Source organism: Pezoporus occidentalis, unplaced genomic scaffold (assembly GCF_034315485.1).
Source record: "Pezoporus occidentalis ecotype Australia unplaced genomic scaffold, CSIRO_AGI_Poc_V1 ctg10, whole genome shotgun sequence".
Taxonomy (NCBI): Eukaryota; Metazoa; Chordata; class Aves; order Psittaciformes; family Psittacidae; genus Pezoporus; species Pezoporus occidentalis.
The window spans coordinates 10,649,764-10,669,930 of record NW_026912779.1 but is presented as its reverse complement, the minus strand read 5'-3'; the positions used below and the strand labels follow the sequence as shown (position 1 = coordinate 10,669,930).

At 40.5% G+C, this 20,167-nt stretch overlaps 1 long non-coding RNA gene across 3 annotated transcripts in view; it reads right to left on the bottom strand.

Annotated features, from left to right (window-relative positions):
- Positions 1 to 20,018, bottom strand: part of LOC134159957 (uncharacterized) — a 29,611-nt gene extending 9,593 nt beyond the window's left edge. The window contains exons 1-3 of one of the 3 annotated variants that reach the window (XR_009963377.1): positions 19,164 to 20,018; positions 1,179 to 1,277; positions 911 to 964 (exon numbers count right to left, since the gene is read on the bottom strand). This is a non-coding gene — a long non-coding RNA (uncharacterized LOC134159957). The remainder of the gene's footprint in view (positions 1 to 910; positions 965 to 1,178; positions 1,278 to 19,163) is intronic. The other 2 variants (XR_009963375.1, XR_009963376.1) reach the window with 2 other exon arrangements.
- Positions 20,019 to 20,167: the final 149 nt, after the last annotated feature.

Genomic DNA, 20,167 nt, shown 5'->3' with positions numbered 1-20,167 from the left:
GATCGAGTAATTCATAGTTAAACGCAATCACTCCCTACACACTGCATGCATTGCCTGTGTTCATTAACTGATGAGATGCTTTTTGTACCATGCCAAAAAAGGTCGCATTTTGAATACATGACTAACTATTCAAATTAGGCTGTCATCTAACACAATATTGCCCCATGTAATATTCATTCAATAACTGGGATTTTACGTCTGAATATGAAAGCTGCTAAAATACATGGTTCAAAAGACATATTAATATCATACCTAAATCAAGAGCATCGAAAAGTGGTGCAGGGCAGAAAGTCACAGAGGCTTATTATGTGAGACAGCACTTGAAGAAAATAAATAATCAGAAGAACTACATTTGCTTTCCTATTTGGTATCCATGGAAGAAATATAGCACACATGGGAACAAGGGTGACAGTCTCTGCTGCGATGATTTTTCATTGCTTTTTGTACTAATACTGTAGTTCAGAAAGGGCAATGGACTACTGTGCCTTCCATCAACATGTAATTAACATATCAGAGACCTCAGCCTCCCTCATTGATTCAGAGGAGTCCGTCTAACTTTTTCTAGGGTATGTCCAATTTAACACTTGGCAAACTGAATGCCCACCCCCCTCAGAGCAGCTATTTTGTGAGGCAGCCAGTTCTACGAAGATATCAGGTCACAACGCTCCCCCAAATCCTACTTTGCAAAATACTCATCCACCCTATTTTAGTGGTCACATTTTATGATCCAGGTCATAAACCTGAAAGATTACTGAGGAGGATGCAGCCTATCTCAAATTAAAAGGACAAGGAGAAATAGTGCAGTGGCAACAGGTAATGTTGTGATGTACACTGCAACCCCAGAAGCAGAGAAAGCTGAAGACCTCTGTAACCACTTTCTATTTGTGGATATTACAAAAGCTGCACAGACCTTCCTTATAAAAGCTGAAGTGATGCATCTTCATTTTCTTTTGGTGGGCAGTCACTGTACATGATAAAAAGAGCTACATAAAATAATTTGTGGTACAGCCTATAGTCCAGCCTTAGCTTTTTCAGTCCCAACAAACCCATTAAGCTGAGCCAGAAATGACTCATTCTTCTGAATAACGTTGATCCAAAGCAACTGACTGCAGAGAATCAAGATACTGGCCTATGACAGCAAGGGAGAAGAGAGTGTTCTGACTAAGTTCCAACTATACCTTTATGTTCATTGCAATTATGCCAAGTTCAAACACATTTTTTCTCCTATTCACTGGGCTGTATCCTGCAGGACAGGCTGGCATACATCCATGCAGGCCCTGAAAGAAACTGAGATTGATAAAAGGGAATGACAGGGTAAAAATGCTGCTCTTTGCCCTTCATTGCATCTAGACATATATGAAAGTCACCTGGTACTGTAGACTCCTTCCCACAGTGGGGCCAAAAGCTAAGTGTTCAAGGCAGAGCTAAACTGTAGGGAATGATCCTTTCTTTTTATAACAAGATTATTGTTAGCCTTTCTGACCATTTCAGTTAGGCTCTACATATATATAGCTCATTTAGCAACAATGTTCTTAATAATCCATTTACATTTTTAATTGGTTTAAAGCGTAATTATTGTAGTTAACTGTTCTTTTTTAAACTATTGATATAAAAATAGAGACTGAACCAATATCACAACCGGTAAGTTTCATTTTCACTGAAAGACTAATAATGGCTGATGTAATCTGCTTGTGCCTACTGATGTAATCACAACCAGCTCAGATAAAGATGTTCCCTTTCATCGTAGCTGCACTTGCTTGGACACTGTAACACTTACAGAAATGTTAGTTTAGCAGCAATTTGCCATCTAAAGTGAGCAAAAGTTGGATATAAAACCTAGAAACTCTGACGCCTTGGTTTCACTTTTGCTTTATAGTTTATAACTGCAGCTGTGAAGCTGCAATCTGGAAAGGCTCCATTTTGCTTCTGTAGAGAAGTCTCTGTCGACAAGCTTGCAAAATAGGTCTCCAAGGAATGTATTTGGATTAAGCAGGGAAGAAAAATTATACATAGATGGAATATTCATTTAACCGGACTGGCACAAGCCACCTGAGAGTAATCTATTCATTTTAACCAGCAATTTAAATAGCAGAGATTTTAAAAGTGTGGCTGTTCAACTTGACAAAAATCTTTACATTGTATCATAGGAAAAGCGACCAAACAAAAAGGAGATGTTTGAAGTTGGACTTTTGACCATGTGGAAAAGAGATGTATGAAGGGGAGTAAGGACAGGTAAGGAGCCTCCACATTTGGTAGGGTGTTCAGGATATATTGGGGACTGCAGTGTGCGTCCCTGGTAAGCTGAGTGCTGCAAAAACTTGGTCTGAAAGGTCCATGTTCCTTCCAGAGGCTAGAAAAGCAGAGTGAATTTTACACTTTTCAGAAGGTATTGAACTAACTGCTTTAATATGTGTGCAGAGAGTGACAGTTTCCTGGTGGGCAGCAATCACCTGCTACCCCTCCAACACTACCAAAGGAGATCGTGTGCTGAATAAACCGGAACTCGTCTGGTTCAAGTTTGACATAAATGACTTTCTGCATGCAGAAAGCCACTCCTGCATCAGTCTGTATCAACAGCTGGGGGAGAAAGGAGGGAAAAAGGGAACTTTCAGTGGTTTATTTGATGTAAAGCATGTAAAAAAACCTGATTTTTTTTCTAAAGAATGCTGCTTTACAATAAGATAACAATGGGTTGTAAATTACTGGATGTAAAGAGACAATCTTGATAGAGATTAGACTGGCAATTTATGCTACTTGCATGAAATAAAAAAAATGCATCCTTTTGCTGATTTTTATAGAAAATACTATTATATTCTGGCACAAAAAAGTCCATCAGCTGAGGAACTATCATCTCACAGTGAGTGATGTCTATCTCTGCCAATATTAGTTTTATGGACCAAGTAATAACATTATGTTAATAACTGCTGATTGCTATTTGTGTACCAGCCTGTTCCAATACCATGGTGATGAGCATGCTGTTGGTGTCTGGAACAGATGGACAGAACACAAGAGATATTTGCCTTGATTCTAAGACAAATAGGATTACCTGTTTCATTAATAATGCTACATGAAAGCACAGACAAAACCAGATGATTCTGCCTCCACCTCCAGTAACTGACAGGAGGAGAAAGGCAGTGCACATTTATGAAGACACACACTGGGTGCAAAAAACAATTTACCCTAACTTTGAGGGAGAGCAAATCTTTGAATCACTTGTAAAGCCAATGCAGCTGCTTTATACTGTTGAGAGTGGAAAGAAAATTCACCCCCTCACTGTCAGCAATACAGCTCCTTTGCAGTTCTCTGCAGAAATGATACTTTAGGCTGGAGATGAAGCAATTGCCTGTATCCCGTCCAACACAACCGATTCCCTCCTTGCTGCCTTAAACACCCCTTACAAAAAAGAAATCTGACAGATTCCCATCATTTCTGTAAGAAGAGAGCTGAAAGAACAATGAATGCCATTTCATCTCGTATTTTTGATATGACAAAGAAATAGGGAGAAAAGTACACTTCAACTCTACTATGTTGTTTCTTAAGCCCTGTCATCAGAGAGCCACTTTATTCTGCACTCTCACTCTTTCACAGAAATGAGGAAGAAAGAGCAAGACACAAAAGAAGAGGGAAATATTTCCACTGTAGGTTGTGCAGTTCTGTTTAGAATTAAGCCCGTGATATTGGGAAAAAATTATCACTACAAGATATGAAGCTGTATACCTTTGACAGATTGTTTTTCAGTGACTGCAAAAGCAGTTATGTGGGGAACAGAGCTCTGACACAGAGCACTGGGACCATAACAACAACTCCCTTCCTATCTCAGTGAAAAGCCAAAAGAGGAAACTGGAATCTTCTGCTTTCATGTAAGAGCTGCCAATTTCCCACTGGTATCAGGAGCCAGTCATGTTTGGAAAGGAAATGACCTATTGCTGCATGGCAAAGCTAGCAGGTGCAGATGGCATGTGAACAACTTTCCCAACTACTTCCCTGCCAAGGTCACAAAACAAAAAGTACAAATGGTTTTGAGGAAAGTAATTCAGCTCCTGCCAGGTCATCCACAGAGTCTGAAAGCTCTTTACTCAATTTGGCATCCAAAAAGGTTTGAAATAAGGTCACCAACGTAGGTGAGGTGTCAGATCACTGCAGTGATGTATTCCCTTCTCCCAACACACAGAGAATCCTATAAATTACATAATGTCAACGAACACTGAAGCACCACAATCATTCAAACCAACACAGTGGCAATGCCTGCTCTTTAAATTGAATCATCAGTTAATGCAGACAGAAAGTTGCTTGTCCTGCAGCACTGTCTGGCCTGCAGACAACCTCTCACTGTCAGACTGCAGCAGAGCTGTGAGAAAGGAGCTGCTGGGTGCCACTGCCAACACTACAACAGCGAGCAGGGACCGTCTCACTGTGTGGCTGTGTAAAATGTGTCTCAGGATGAGAGGAGCAGCAATCGGGCAAAGAGCTGAAGGTCTTAGGAAATGAGATTTAGCATGCAGCCTTCAAGAGAAGTCAGCACTGGGGAAGGCTGTTAACCATGGTGTGTTGGTATTAAGCATCAAACCCTCAGAACTAAGATGAAAAAACTTTCTGCCATGCTTTTGCTTTCCATTCCTTTTTACTGGCAAACAACACCCATCTACATCTGTCCAAGGAATCATGTCATTCCACTACAAACATAAAGACATTTTGAGTAGGTCCCTGCTCACATCTGAAATATACAGCTTGAGAAAATAACAGGAAATAGCAGAGCAAAGACGGTTTCCAAGAACCACAGAGCCAAATCAGCACTTTCTTCATAGTGCATAAATTAAAACTTTTCTCTGCTGCTCTGTGGAGCAGAGTGAACTATAGCAGAATTACTTCTATTTCTGCAGAACTTGGCCTTTGCAAATACTGAGTGCATTTTCATAGAATAGTTAAGGTTGGAAAGGACCTTAAGATCGTCTAGTTCCAAGCCCCTGCTATGGGCAGGGATGCCTCACACTAGACCCTGTTGCCCAAGACTCTGTTATAACAGAATGGGGAAGGTATGGAAAACAACACATGCATCACAACTTGAAAACCAGGATTTCAAACAGGAATCAGACCTTCCAGACCTATCTGGACAGTTCTAATCACAATCCTAATAAACACTGCACTGTTACCTCCAAATAACTCTCTATTGTAATATGGTTTATCTCAGATTTGCAAAATATAAGTTTCTTAAATGGCTGCTCCTAAACCAACTAAGTGTAGTAAGGAAATGGAGTGAGATTTATCCATGACTATTTTACACATTTTGTGGAATGGAGGCAATGAGGAGTCCTCAGGGTCTGAATTTCATTTGTTTGCAGTAACAAAACCAGGTTGGATAGGCTAGTTAGAGTGGGATTAATTTGAAAGCTAACCAATGATAGCTGCATGTACAAGAGAGCATCCCTTCCTCCCTCTGAGGGATGAGTGCTCTCTCCTGAAATGGGTATCAGAGATAGAGGGAAGGAATAATTTTCTGCATTGCCTGTTTTCTCTTTATTGACTATTGACCATTTGCTGAGAGAAGCTGGCTGGAATTTAAGCTGTGATTCATTTTACTTTGTCAATTGCTTCTGAGTTCTCTTCAATAAGAAAAGCAAAGTTGTGTACAATACCATCGTGGGACTTATCTTTATTGTCTCAATAACTCAATCTATTCATTTTCATTGGGAAAAAAACACAGACTTTCTATGCTTGGCCACTACATTTTTAGCTTGGGTTCTAGAAGTTAAAATACATGCTTTTTGTTAACTTCAATATCTCTGTATCTAGCAGACGTACTGCTAAATGAGTACCACAAATTGGTCTGGAATGATGAGGTAGTATTTCAGGTCATGAGACCTGAGAGTAAAAGTCCTTATAAACAAGGTTTTGCCAGCTTCAAGCTGAAAAAAAAAAAGCCCGTGGAGAGAAGGAAAGGAAAAAAAATGAATGAAAGACTGTCCTGTTTGTGAGCTGTAGCTCTCAGATTTTCTTACCTATTTGTCAATGAAATCACTGAAATATTCATGATCCTCAGTTAATTTCCAAGCTGACAATATTCAAAATACTACCCAAGGAAATCTGAAAGTGGTACTGGAAAATGTGATCTGAGATACAGTGACTAAGGCTGATCATGTTAAGAGGAACTCTGTGACTGCTATGGGCATGGTCTGTGCTCTTGGGCAGCAGAGTCATACTCTGCATAGCCTTTGTGGTTAAAACTTGTTTTCCATGATACAGACACTTTCAATATGTAGTGCCAAAGAAAGACTATTCAAGCTACTGTAAGTGTGTAGTGAGATGCTTCCCGTAAGCACTCTCCCAGTCTTCAGCTTTCAAAACAATTTGTCCCTCCTGCAGCCATGAACACATACACATGTCTGCTGCCAGGATCACATAAAAGGACCTCTTCCACTCACAGAATCATGGGAACCAGGTACAAAGAGCTCCCCAAACTACTCATTTAGATTCACAGAGTACATAAAGGGTTGATATAAACATTAAAGAGGACACTTAACCTTCATGATATCTGAAGTGGGCCTCAAATTGGAAGACAGCTGTTGTTTACAGTATGTACCCAGCAAATGCATAGATGATAGCCAAGGCTCAGTTCTAACCTGCTGGCAAATATGTTCAATGCAGTAAAATGGTAAGGAGCCTGAAACCCTACCATGACCACTTGTCCCTGGAGTTGGTTCTGATGTTGGCTAAGCTTATGGAAGCACTGATGTGAATGGTCAAGATACTTCTGCTGGTTTACAACAACCCCAGTGCTGCTCAGGCAGGAGTCATCTGAGCACACCAGTCACAGCACCTATATCAGAACGTTGTGAAAGAGACATTTGGCAGGTTTGACACCATCCTGAATTCCATAAAGAGAGGAATCCTAATCTAACTACCTCAGTGTTGTTCAGTATCATAAACTGCAATGTTGAAAGTGGGGTTCATGCCCTGCAAGCTGACTGCTTGTTGGAACTGAAGAAGTAAGGCTTGGAAGGCAGGAACTGAATGCAACAATCTGCTATCTCAGAGTAATATAGGAAGTGATATAAAAGCAGTGAATAGAAATGAATTCCTCACATTTAAAAAGAACTTATCCCTGGGTAAGAGCTGTGTCATTAGACAACATACACTAGGGTCTAGTCTACAACATATACTAGGGTTTAGTCTACACACAGGTCTTGTAGAAGCATTACTACTTTTTAGGAGGGTAAGTTACAGTTTGTTTAACTGAAATATTCTGACACAAGCTCTAGTGAGCAGTACATTCTTACTGAGGATTTAGTTGAGGCAAAGAAGTGTTGTTATCAGTTATTACACCTATCTACACAGATTGTCCCACCCTAGTTATCTCAACAGCTACTTTATATTTGGTAGAAAAACTTTTGTACTTAGATAAGCCCCTAGATAAAGCATTTTGTTTTGTGCAGTATATATATTTTTTTTACATACAATGACAATCTGCATGAAATCCACTTTTGTTCTTTCCAAGTCTGACACAAGGTATACATTACTCTCTATAGAATAAACTTTTAGCTGGTGTCAGCAAACGTGAGGTAGCTTATTCAAACCCATGCCTGGAGCTAAAAGAAGTTTTCAGAGACAGAGGGGAAAAACATAGAGCTGTTTATTCTGAAGAGTTCTTCTGATCATTTCCTCTTTCATTTGCCATTTAAACGTTATTTTTTTTCCTAGGACAAAAGCACAGCCTGCCACTACCATGGATTTCAGCTACAGGTTCTCAAATAGCCAAAGGAGAGTTATTTTTTAAGTCAACCAAAGCCTTAGCAAAACAATGCAGTTCTGACCTACTGGGATGAAAATCTGATAAAAACGTTGATAAGAACCACAGAAAATTGTTCTGGCTCACAAAATGTGCCTATTACAAGTGATCTAGATACGTGTTCAGGTAGGTTGGTTTATGCACCTGTTACTGCATTTTCTCATTCATACCCATTGTAGCTCCCACCTAGAAAAACAGAAATATGTTGCTTTGGAATGAGTAAGAGGTTAAACAAAATGAATCCTATCCGTAACACCTGCCTAACAAACAGCAATAATATAAAAGAGTAATTGACATCTAGATTTACACCAACACCTGGAATTCTAACTATATGTATTTTCACCTAATGAATAACCAAGATCCAAATAAACACCAAACATCCACCATGAGTAAAATGGTGTAAATCTGCACCCCAGCTCTCTACAAAGCAACTCCAAAGACAGCAACATGAAAGCAGGTTTTAGTTCTGCTTCCATTTACCCCTTCTATGCCCTAATTTGAGATGATTTTGCCAGTGCTGGAAATCACCAAGTCTGGAGGAAGTGCCTTCTCCAACTGTTCTGATTTCCTAAAGAAAAAAGGCCTTTGTCATCATATTTTGTGTATGAGTGCCTAATCTGCTGTCTTCACTTCCTCTTTGAGTAACCTCTGAATCCAGTGTCTGCTTTTCAACTAAATTTGAAAGTGAATCACAGGTTTCAAAGTACAAAGTTATCACAAGTTTAGTGGAAGTTGGCAGCCAGGTAGGAAGGAGATACAAACGGTGCCACTGAAAAAGGACGACCATGGAAAAGGATGTAGCAAAAGCCCCATTCTTATCAGACATCAGATGATCCACCTAGGACAAACCCAAGAAACAAGGCCAAGGGAAAAACTTGCATGAGACACAAATCCATTGGAAACCAGGCTTCACTGTCCATTGCTTATGGACCTGCTTGATCATTTCTCTTAGATCTTCCTACCACACAGAGAGCTAGTAGGGTTCCTGAATATCTGCTCAGGCTATTCACAGTCCAAGTTACACTTTAACTACTTCTTCTTCTTGAAAACTCCAGTGTATCTTTCATGAGGACTTTTTTCCACATTCAGAATAGATCTCTTTAGTGCCCTAAAAAAAACCACTAAATAGTTCTTCAAATACCCTGTTTCCACCTAGCTACAGTTTTTCTTAGTGTAAGAAGCCATTTTCACATGTGCTTCTGCTCGCTGGCATGAGTTTGTAAAAGTGTATGAGTCAGTTGTTTTCCTTCTGTTTGCTGAGCTTAGATATTCAAGTCCCCAAGTGGTATTCATGTATCTTCTGTGCAGGCAGAAGTCTTGCCTGTGATGCTGTATGCTTCTGCATTATCAGCAGAGCTCGGGTTATGCACAGATCATTTCTTCTACATCTAGTAATGCCAGTGGATAGGATTAACAACCACAGATGCTCCTCACCACTCTTTGGATGTGCTAAGAGAAGAGTCTATGAGAGGACTGCTATCTCAGGTGAGGCAAAGGCAGCTGCCATACCTCAGACCTGGATTGTAAACTAACAACCTAATTGTGCTTAATATGAATTAGGGAGAACACAGAAAACCTGCTCTGTGACAGGCCAGGATGTAGCAGCTAGAAGGACCTCTGTGGCTGTGGATGGAAAATTTCCTTGCTCTGCACATCTGGATCTGGATAAAAACATCTACCCATGTTCTAAGCTAGGCAAGGCTGCAGCTACTGTTGTCCTAAGAAAACCAGTAAGCAGAAATAGAAGCTTTAAGACTCCAAAACCACCTATTTAAAATAAGGAAACTGTATTTCTCCAACAACACAGACATTATAAGGCCCAAGTTTATTGCACTTTTTCATAGAGCAAAATACCTTTTGGCACATTCTCCAATCCCATAAATATGACTGTGAAAGAGTGAAAATTAAACTAGTACACAGAAAGACTCTTAAGACTCAGCTTTCAACCCAAGATGAACATATTGATTGGCTCTATGAACTGTTTTGCACATTCTTTCACAGTTTCAGTGCCTTTATTTAAAAAACAAGCACACACAAAAAGACAGGTGCTCATCTTAGAATCATAGAATAGAATCACAGAATAGTTAGGGTTGGAAAGGACCTTAAGATCAGCTAGTTCCAAACCCCCTGCCATGGGCAGGGACACCTCACACTAAACCATGCCACCCAAGGCTTTGTCCAGCCTAGCCTTGAACACTGCCAGGGATGGAGCATTCACAACTTCCCTTGGCAACCCATTCCAGTGCCTCACCACCCTAACAGTAAAGAACTTCTTCCTTATATCTAACCTAAACTTCTACTGTTTAAACTTGAACCCATTACCCCTTGTCCTATCACTACAGTCCCTAATGAAGAGTCCCTCCCCAGCATCCCTATAGACCACCTTCAGATACTGGAAGGCTGCTATGAGGTCTCCACGCAGCCTTCTCTTCTCCAGGCTGAACAGCCCCAACTTTCTCAGCCTATCTTCATATGGGCATCCCCTGATCATCCTTGTGGCCTCCTCTGGACTTGTTCCAACAGTTCCATGTCCTTTTTATGTTGAGGACACCAGAACTGCACACAAGGCTCCAGGTGAGGTCTCACAAGAGCAGAGCAGAGGGGCAGGATCACCTTCTTCGACCTGCTGGTCACGCTCCTTTTGATGCAGCCCAGGATACGGTTGGCTTTCTGGGCTGCAAGTGCACACTGCCTGCTCATGTTCATTTTCTCATCAACCAACACGCCCAAGTTCTTCTCCACAGGGCTGCTCCGATCTCTTCTCTGCTGAACCTGTAGCTCTGCCTGGGATTGCTCCAACCCAGGACACTAAATTGCATCGTTTTGATATTTGAAATGTGGCAAAATTAACAAATACCTTGTTCTGTCATAGACACTCAAAAAATGATGTGTTTCATACCTCTCCAGCATCAAGTACAGTACATTCCACCTTCAGAAGGACACAAGAATGTTTAAAGACAGGTTATTTAAAGAGCACCATGACAACCATACCCAGGTACGCCATCTACATATAAGAGGCAGAGCTTCATATTCACTATGTGAAGGAGAGGAATGTGTTCACATTGTGCTATCACTTCACTGTAGAACTTCCATAAACCCAGATTACAAATACTGCCTGTGCCTTGTCTTCACTACTGCTCACTGAAGTGAGAGCTATCCTCATGTGAATAAATTCCGAGCAACGCAACTAGTGAAGACTAGCATCTCAGACATCTGTGCCTCAAAGGAGAGCCTGAATGAATTTTCAGTTGTCTAATAAGAAAAGAGTTCACAGTGCAAGCTTTTCCTTACTAGAAGGTAGTAGTAGGATCTCTTTCCTCTTCCCAGCCATCCATTTTCACAAAATTACTAGGAAGCTGGAAGACTGGAGTCCCCTTCTCTCTTCCATATGAGTGAAATGGCCAGTGGGGTTCCATATTGTTACTGCTGAATGCTGGAATAGACAGGGTATGATCACATAAGCCTAATTTCATTAGGGAATCAGGCTCAAAGAATCATTCTCCACCCCCTTTTTGCACTAAAAAGGCAGCTATTAACTCACTGATCTATCTCCGAAGAAGGAGGTGAAAAAAACAAAGCAAGTAAGAGATGATGTTAACTGAGGGATAAATTAGACTTTGGTAGTCAGATGGAAGAAAAGCCTCTGAGGAAATTTAATCACCACACCCTGCTAGTTATTAAAGGACTGTGTGGAAGCCACGGCTGGGCGACTGCTTATGCAAACTTAGGGAAATGTTTGCTTAATAAAAAAATTAAACAGAAGGGTTCATGACAATGTCTGCTGCGTCTAACAGAACTGGACTGTTACAGAAAACCTGATCTTGCATTCAGATCCATCAAGGTGGACTACTGTGTCTGTGTGGAGCAGACACATTTGTGCACGCACAGGCTAACTGAAGGATTCAAGCCACAGGGAAAAAAGGGGCTGTATTTTTTTGACTACAGGCTATGACAAAAAACAAGCTTAGAAAATCAGTTCTGTTTTGGATCAAGGCTTACATGTATATATACTTTCTAAGTAGAGCAGAGTTGCAACTTGCTCTATTTGAAGGATTTGTTGCTTTGCAGACTTCTAAAGGAAGACTTTTCATGTGCATCTGAATGAAAAAAAAATATGTAAATTGAGATTTGGTCCAGAATACATATTTAAAAAGTGTGGGGCTGTTGGGAAAAGCAATCCATAGATATACAACATTTACAAAATCATTTACAAGTAAAATTCCTGCTGTGAATACCCAGCAACGCTACAGAGCTCTCTTGGTTACATTTTGATTGCCCAGTGAATGGCACTGCTCACATTCTTCAGAATGACTAGTGGGATGTTGCATGTAGCTGCTGTGATTCATTTAGTCTTTTTTTGTCTTTTTCCAACTAAGCATTTTCACAGGGGGAAAACAATGATGTCATCAAGTTCCCTTCTCTGCTGAGACTGTAACTGCAAAGTTTTGTGCTGATTTGTTCATGAGAACATTTCAATATAATGTTAGTAATAAAAGTAGGTTCCCTTGCCACTATTTTGTGGTAGTTTGTGAGGGAGATAGAAGCACCTCATGACCTGCCTGCAGACCACAGGCAGGGGATGAAGGATCACCCACCCTTCCAGGATACTTAAAAGAGCACCAGAATTAGACACACTTCATATTTGAATAAATCAATGTGATTATTTTATTGGAAGATATTCTTGTTTGCAACATGGTTTTCCTAGTTAGAGGAAACAAACCCTGATGAGAATGAGACAGATTAAGTTCTGTCTCTCCACTGTGCTGCACTCTTTCCCTTTAGGACTATTGATCCAAATACTAAATAACCTAGGAAAACTCATAAACCCTGCATTAAAATTATCAAATAACTCAGGTACGATTTTAATTATCTGGCACAAAAGACAAAGTTAGTTGTTGCCATATTCAATATCTCAGCTTCTTGTCATTGCGATGTTTAAGAAAAAGGGCTCAGCTCTATCTCCGGTTCGGACCTGACCTTAACTGAACAGACACAGCAATGAGTTGCTACTCAAGACTGCCACCTCCTGTCTTAAATCCCTAGTAACTCAGTGGGAGAACCTGCAGTGAGCTTCTCGTTATTGTACTCCCTTTGCTTGTAAAGCTAATTCCATGTAGAAAGGATGTTTCTTCAAAAATAACCAGACACAAATATTAACCTAAGTTACAGGAAGCAGAGAAACTCTGTGCTATGTTGTATCCATCTTACCAACAGTTACATACCCATGGATATCCAAAGCTGTCAGACCTAATGAAAATCCAAAAAATTGATTATTTCCTTCTAGTAGCACTATGCTGTGCCTCACTGTTCCGTGTTTCAACAGACAGGCTTATCCATTTTACTATGCACATTAATCAATTGCCAGATAAAAACACCTTACTGACATCAAAAAAATGCTACTGCATTTATAAACTGTTGCTTGAAGGGAGAAAGATTATAGGGAAAAAGGTAGCACTTTTTTTTCACACAAAGATTAATACTAACTTTAAACACAAGTGGCATCCAAAAGTGCCAAAGTTGAGAAATTAGAGGGCAGTCTTACGCTGGGCACACTTCTGATGTCTGACAGTTCTTTGCTTCCAATCAATTAGGCAACAACCTTGAAGTCTTTTATTCACATCTGAGACTTTCTCTTCTTAAGTCTGGCTACAGGAGTCGAAGTAAATGCTCTTTCCTTTGTTATGATCTAGTTTGAGACCTCAATATCCTCCTTGTAAGGAAACATAAAATTTCTCATAGAAAACTTCGGCTACACCCAATCTTCACCTGCTATTAAAAAAAAACAACCCAAAACGTTATTTCCTTTCCTTTTCCTTCTGTTTGCCTTATTTAATTTGGGCAAATGATTGTCACTGCAAAATTGCTAACTGAAAGTATCAGCTATTTTTCAGCATAACACAAGAAGAGAGGTTTTTCTTGTATTAAGCTACTGGTGCATCCACTTCTTTGAGCTATTTCCCCATTTTCATTCTCTATCTAAGTAAGTTCTCAGTCTTCGTTTAACCAGGGTAGCTTGCGGAAGCCTGCACTTGAGAATTTCAAGGGCAGTACTCACTAGTTCTCTCTTCAGTATGGAACATACTACTTCTCTTGTGCCATGGTAGTAGGAAGAGGAAAAAAAAGGAAAGAAAGCACATCATTTTTGATGATGTCAAGCAGGCTTTGGGTTGCTTTCATATAAGTTTTTACAACTAAATGTAGTATGGTAAAAAAGCAATTGTGCTGAGCATCTGCCCTGCACATAAATCAGTGGATGTTGCAAATGTCCAGCATTTCTGAGAAATCCATTTGTTCTGTGTTAAAAACAAAGATGACTTTTTGAAAGACAAGTGAGAGGTGCAATTCAAACAATACAGAAATGTGCATTGACAATTCTTATGCCTTCTGGAAAAACTCCTTAATGGAACACATTGTACTTCATTCTGAATGTCTTCTCATTTAGTCAAACCTCCCTGGTCTTCAAAGCATTATACAGAGCTCACTGAGTGTTGAAGCACCAGTGCTGTCAGACAGGTGAGCTTGAAAAATCCTGCAGCACAGCAGCAGAGTAGGATTTCCTGCATCCCATAGAGCAGGAAACAAAGTACAGATATTTTCATCTCCTCACCTCTTGCACGCTGCATGCTTGCAGGACTGAATCAATCAAGACATACTCTCTCTAACATCCTTAAACATGGCCTATTTATTAAGCCCACATATCCTGCTTCCATGGTGTGTACTGCTCTGAAATTTCTGGGTCTCACCTCATCTTGCTTCTGTCACTGCAACACATAAAATCATAGAATCATAGAATGGTTTGGGTTGGAAACAACCTTAAAGATCATCTAGTTGCACCCCCCTGCCACAGGCAGGGACACCTTCCATTAGATCAAGTTGCTCCAAGCCCCGTCCAATCTGGCCTTGAACACTGCCAGGGATGGGGCAACCACAGCTTCTCTGAGCAACCTGTGCCAGTATCTCACCACACGTAGCATAAAAAATACCTTTCTTATGTCCAATCTAAACCTGCCCTTTTCCAGTTTAAAACCATTGCCCTTTGTCCTGTCACTACAGGCCTCAATAAAAAGTCCATCTCCAGCCTTCTTGTCAGACCCTTTAGGAACTGGAAGTATGCTTTAAGGTCTCCCTGAAGCCTCTTCTTCAGGCTGAACAACCCCAGATCTCTCAGCCTGTCTTCACAGAAGAAATCGGATAAATCACTGTTTACTAGTTTCTAGTATGTACAGAGCATATTTTTCCCTCAAATGAATTGATTTGAAGCCACATTCTTTGAAAAATTGAGGTGCAAATAGACTTCAACTCTCAGAATTCTACCAGCAAATGAAATCAAAGCATATTTTGCATATGCTGTGATTGAGTTTTGAAAACTGCATGTATTTTTTTAACAAGTCAGTATTCAAGCTCACAGTATTAAAGAATCAGTGTTGTGGTTAATGCACAAGGCTGGGTATCAGCTGACTTAGATTCTAGTCTGGGCTCTATCTCAGAGTTCCCTATGAGGTAATCACAATTGTCTTTTCAGAGGTGGTAGCTAATTTTGGATAACCCAGCTTTGCCTGCCAGGCTTTAATATCTGGAACCCAGTATTCAGAAACTGGTTTCACTGACTTCAGCTGGTATAAAAAGAACTCCAAATCTCCAGAAATCAGATTCCTAAAACTGAATTTCCATTGGTTGCCATTTATATCTCTGCAAAGTGTCCACAAAATGTTGCCAGTGATATAAGTGGAGAATTCAGATTTATTAATACTGTGCATCCACTGCACATGCCTTAACAACTACAAAACACTTAGGGGGATGGAGGGCAGGGTCCAATGCACCCAGAGGCTTGCCATGAGCGAAGTACCCAGTGTCCAACACACCTGATCTGTACAATTCAATGCTTCAGCTTGGGTCATCAGAAAATAAAATGTTTCAAATAAGAAGCCATAGCTGAAAAGGCAGATTTTCTTTGCCATAAAACTATTTATAGCCAATATAAATATATGATGCTACATGGAACTGAATTTGAGTTAAATTTAAAAAACCAAAGTGACTTTTACAAGTGTTCTTATGTGTATATGGAAATGAGTCAACAAAAACAAGTTCATAGTCTGTAACCCTGTGACACTAAAGAGGAAAATCATTTTCTCCACCTCACGAAGAAATATTAGTGAAAAATCCCCAACAGTAAAGATCTGACCACATCATATTTTAATTAGACAGCCAAATAGCTCACTCAAGAATCCTGGTGTAACCTACACTAGATCATTCCATCTGTGTGAGGATGTTTTGCAATTATGCCAGTACTTCCAGCTCAGATGACTCAGAATGGGTGGTGCTTATAGGGAGGAGATCCAGATCCTTTTGTCCTTCACAGGAATCCAGGCCTGCTGAGCACTCTCATCTGACACCAGAGTTGTCTTTTATTATTAGGAAAATTACCCTGCATAGGCTACCATGACCACACTGCTCCTGGCACCTGAGTGAGGTTGCTTTTGATAACCAGGAAAATTATATATGCAAGATTTGGTAAAGGTCAGAGTTCCTTAATGCTAATGAAGTAGCCATATAATGTTGGAGGTGTGTCTGATGAAGGCTTATCTTGTCCTTTAAACCATGATCTGATTAGAAGAAACAGAACTTCCTGAATGTTTTTAACTTATTGCATCCACTGTTTCATAAAATCAGCAAATGATACCCAGTATTTAGGGAATCCTAAGGGATGCTTACTGTGAATATTTCTAATTTTCTGTTTTTGGCAAAGTAATGGAAGAATCCTGAGACAAAGGTAAAATGCCTCAATAAGAAACAAAACAGATTAAGGAGAGATTAATACTAATACCTAGGTAGAATGTCTTTCCCGTGCTCTGCCAAAACAACCAGCTTCATCAACACAGGAACTTGTTTCCCCAGCCAGCACTGGGCTGGCATGTGCAAAGCTTATATACCTGTAAGAAGTGAAAGTGAGACAAAGAAACACTGCTATACTGTGTGTTTGCTCCTCCTGGACCTTCCTTTCTCTGCTATACTGAGCAGAACTGTGGGACAGCTGCCCCCATAGCTTATTTTCCCTTTCTGTTCTGAGTATTTCTGGGTTCAAACTTAAACAGGGAAAGTTTAAGTTAGATATAAGAAAGAAGTTCTTTATTGTGAGGGTGGTGAGGCACTGGCATGCATTGCCCAAGGAAGATGTGAATGCTCCATCCCTGGCAGTGCTCAAGGCCAGGCTGGATGGAGTCTTGGATGACATGGTTTTGTGTGAGGTGTGCCTGCCCACAGCAGGGGGTTTGGAACTGGATGATCTTAGGTCCTTTCCAGCCTTAACTATTCTATGATTCTATTTCCTGCTTCCTGCCTCTGCTTGTAGGGTTTCTCTGTGCCTGCACATTAGGATAAGCACGGACTACTCAACTGGCAAGTGCATAAAAACCTATTCAACTCAGTAGAAGACAGTTGTAGTACTTTATCTGATAAGCTTCAGCACTCTGCTCAGTCATCATACTTTTATTATCTTCTGTCACAAAGGCTTGTTCTCTTGCAAAAATCACAGCAAGTCACCACACCTTCTACTCGGAAACTGGGGGGAGTTCCCTCCATGGCTTTACGAGCAGCAGCAAGTGGACACTATAGAAATCTTCTATGTCCACAATAGTATGCAAAAGTTACTTTTTAACTGACTGCAGAAAATCTGAATTTTGAAGTATATATACAAAATTACTCTGAAAACAGAAAAAAAATATTTTCCTCTATTTGCTTATTTCTTTAGAGCCTTCTAAACAAGTTGCACTAACTAGAATATACACAGAATGGAATATGTGCAATATATACACAAAGAAGATAAATCAAGAGTATATGGTACTCTATATTTACACCCATCAATTCACTGATTTTTAAGCTTTTCCACTTCAAGATTTCTTCGCATCCTATCACTGATGTACAAAAGAAATACCAATCCCTGTGTATTTTGTGTATAGTTAAACTAAATCTGCAGCTATGATTTATTTGTAAGTTCACTATACTATTAGCACAGTTCAGGTTCATAATCAGTTCATAAACACTGACATTGCAGGATCTCTGGGGTATTAATGATGTTCCTTAACATGACTCATGCAGAAAACTACCTCCTTCTCCACTGACACAACAATGGATACACTGGTGTAGAGAAGGCATTCCCTGTTACCCTGTGCAAAGCAAATGACACTGACAAGTACAGACCACAACAAAATTTCTCTCCCTGTTGCTTAAGAAGGTTGCTGCCATTCTCTGCAACTTTCTTCTTACAGACACTGCTCTTTCCTTTTCTTTAGAACAAGAAAAAAGATCTCAGTTCAACTAAACTAGCAAAATAAGTTTAAAAATAGACTTCCATCCAAACCACAATATATTTCCTCTCTCACATTGTACATGACCTTTGATAAAACACCAAAATCTTTTAAGGGTATCCAACAACTGGCAGCAATAGCTGGTAGCAAGGACAACAATGGATTTACTGACTGTACCTTGCAGTCCGTAAGTTCCTCCTTAAAAGGCCTCCTTCCGGCAGAGAACTTGCATCCCTTTCATATGTAATCTAATATGCTGTGCTAGAAGCAGCAAATTAACCATTTACTTTGCAGTGATTGGCAGTCCTCAGTCTCACTATGTCCTGAGTGACTTTAATTACACTGTAATTTCTGAATGCATTTTTCAAACTAACCCTTAGCCATACAGTGTTTTCTTTAATAGTCAAAATCCCTGGTAGGAAAAGGCCTATGTGATAAAAATTACAGGAGATGTAGATGAATGCAGTAAAATTAAAATCATAAGCATATCTAAGGATCTAGTGAATATCTAATCTTGGAATAGTTAGTGAAGGCAGTTTGCTCTTTAGACTGCTCTTTTCTTTCTTCACGTCTCCCAAATTAAAACCTAGTTTGCCTCAGAGCAGAGTAAATTTTGCCATCACTGTACATGAGGAGGCACAGCTGAAGCATTCAGTCTGACAAATCAGGAGATGATTTGAACCAAAAATGACTCTTTTCTCATTCAGAGATTGCAGATGCTTTATTCATGAGTATTAATATGATATGGCATGGTACCATTCCCAGCTTATTGAAAGTAAGACACACACAGGTTAAGTGATGTGTCAGAACTGCCAAGCAGGACTAACAGCAGAACCGTAAAGGACGCATATTTCCCCTGTCTAAGCCCTGCAGCCTGTGTTCAATAAGCTGAGTGATTTCAGATAGACAGATTAATTATTTCTTTTCTGGACAAAGAGCAGGCTTTCAAGGCTTTCACATCTGGCTTCAACCAACAATGTAAACCCTTTATTTGTGGGAATATCAAAATGTCATGCCCCAAAAAAAAGACTAGAAAATGAATGTTAAACATATCTGTATTAAAAAGCAATTCATACCCAGGTAAAGTTGCTACTGCTCCACAGTGATCAGGATGTCCTTCCATTATAGTGCATGGCAATGGATTAGTCCATGTTTATTTGCATAGCTTCTTCATCCCGTTAGGTACTGCCCCGTCTTCTCCTCATTCTCAGTATCTGGATGTGATTAAAGTTTAAAAAAAAAAAAAAAAAGTCAAATATCATGGACTATAGTCTGTTATTTTTTAATTTTCTGATTGTTCAAACAGCCTGTAAAATTCAAGGCAGAGCAAAACATTACAACCATGACTATTATACATATATACATATGTAACTCATATAGTTGTATAAAACCCCTTTTGCTTCTGTCGTTCTTGCTATTCCTGGTTGTAACAGGCAATTGCTCATAGTGGACTGACACAGCTCATGGCACAGAAGTAAAAATGGGGGGTTTGCTCCTGACTTCTTGAGTCTTGAGGAAGACAATGGAATTTGGGCAACACAAGCAACAAACCCCATACAGGGCTGTCAGAGATAAGCCAGGAGATGATGCTTATTCTTTAATAGGCCCCCACCAGACAAATGCAAACTGTTTGTCAAGCAGACCTGGGAAAAACCTCTTGGGGCGAGTAAACGCTCTCCTGGGATGCTGAGCTATGAAGTAACGCAATAGTCTTGATAAATAGTCCTCTAACAGCTGCCTGGTTTCCCTCTGTGCAAAGAGAGCTGGCAGACAAACCCATCGGGGGGAGGCTGCTGGGGAGGGGAAGGTGTGAGAGGGGACACCTCTCACCCCGCGGGCGGGCAGGCAGTCCCCGGGCCTGCGGCCTGCTGCCCTCGGGAGCTTGGGACACTGTCCCTGCCCGGCTCCCGGCCACGGCTGCCCCGGGCACCTCGTATTAAGCGTTCCTACGGCGGCAGAGGCGTCGCCCTGTCAGTCAGCCTGTCACGGCAGCACAAGCAGGCGAGGGGAGCTCGGTGACCCCCTCTCCCGCGCCGAGGCACAGTCCCGGTGGAAGGCGGAAATATGTATCCGGTCATTC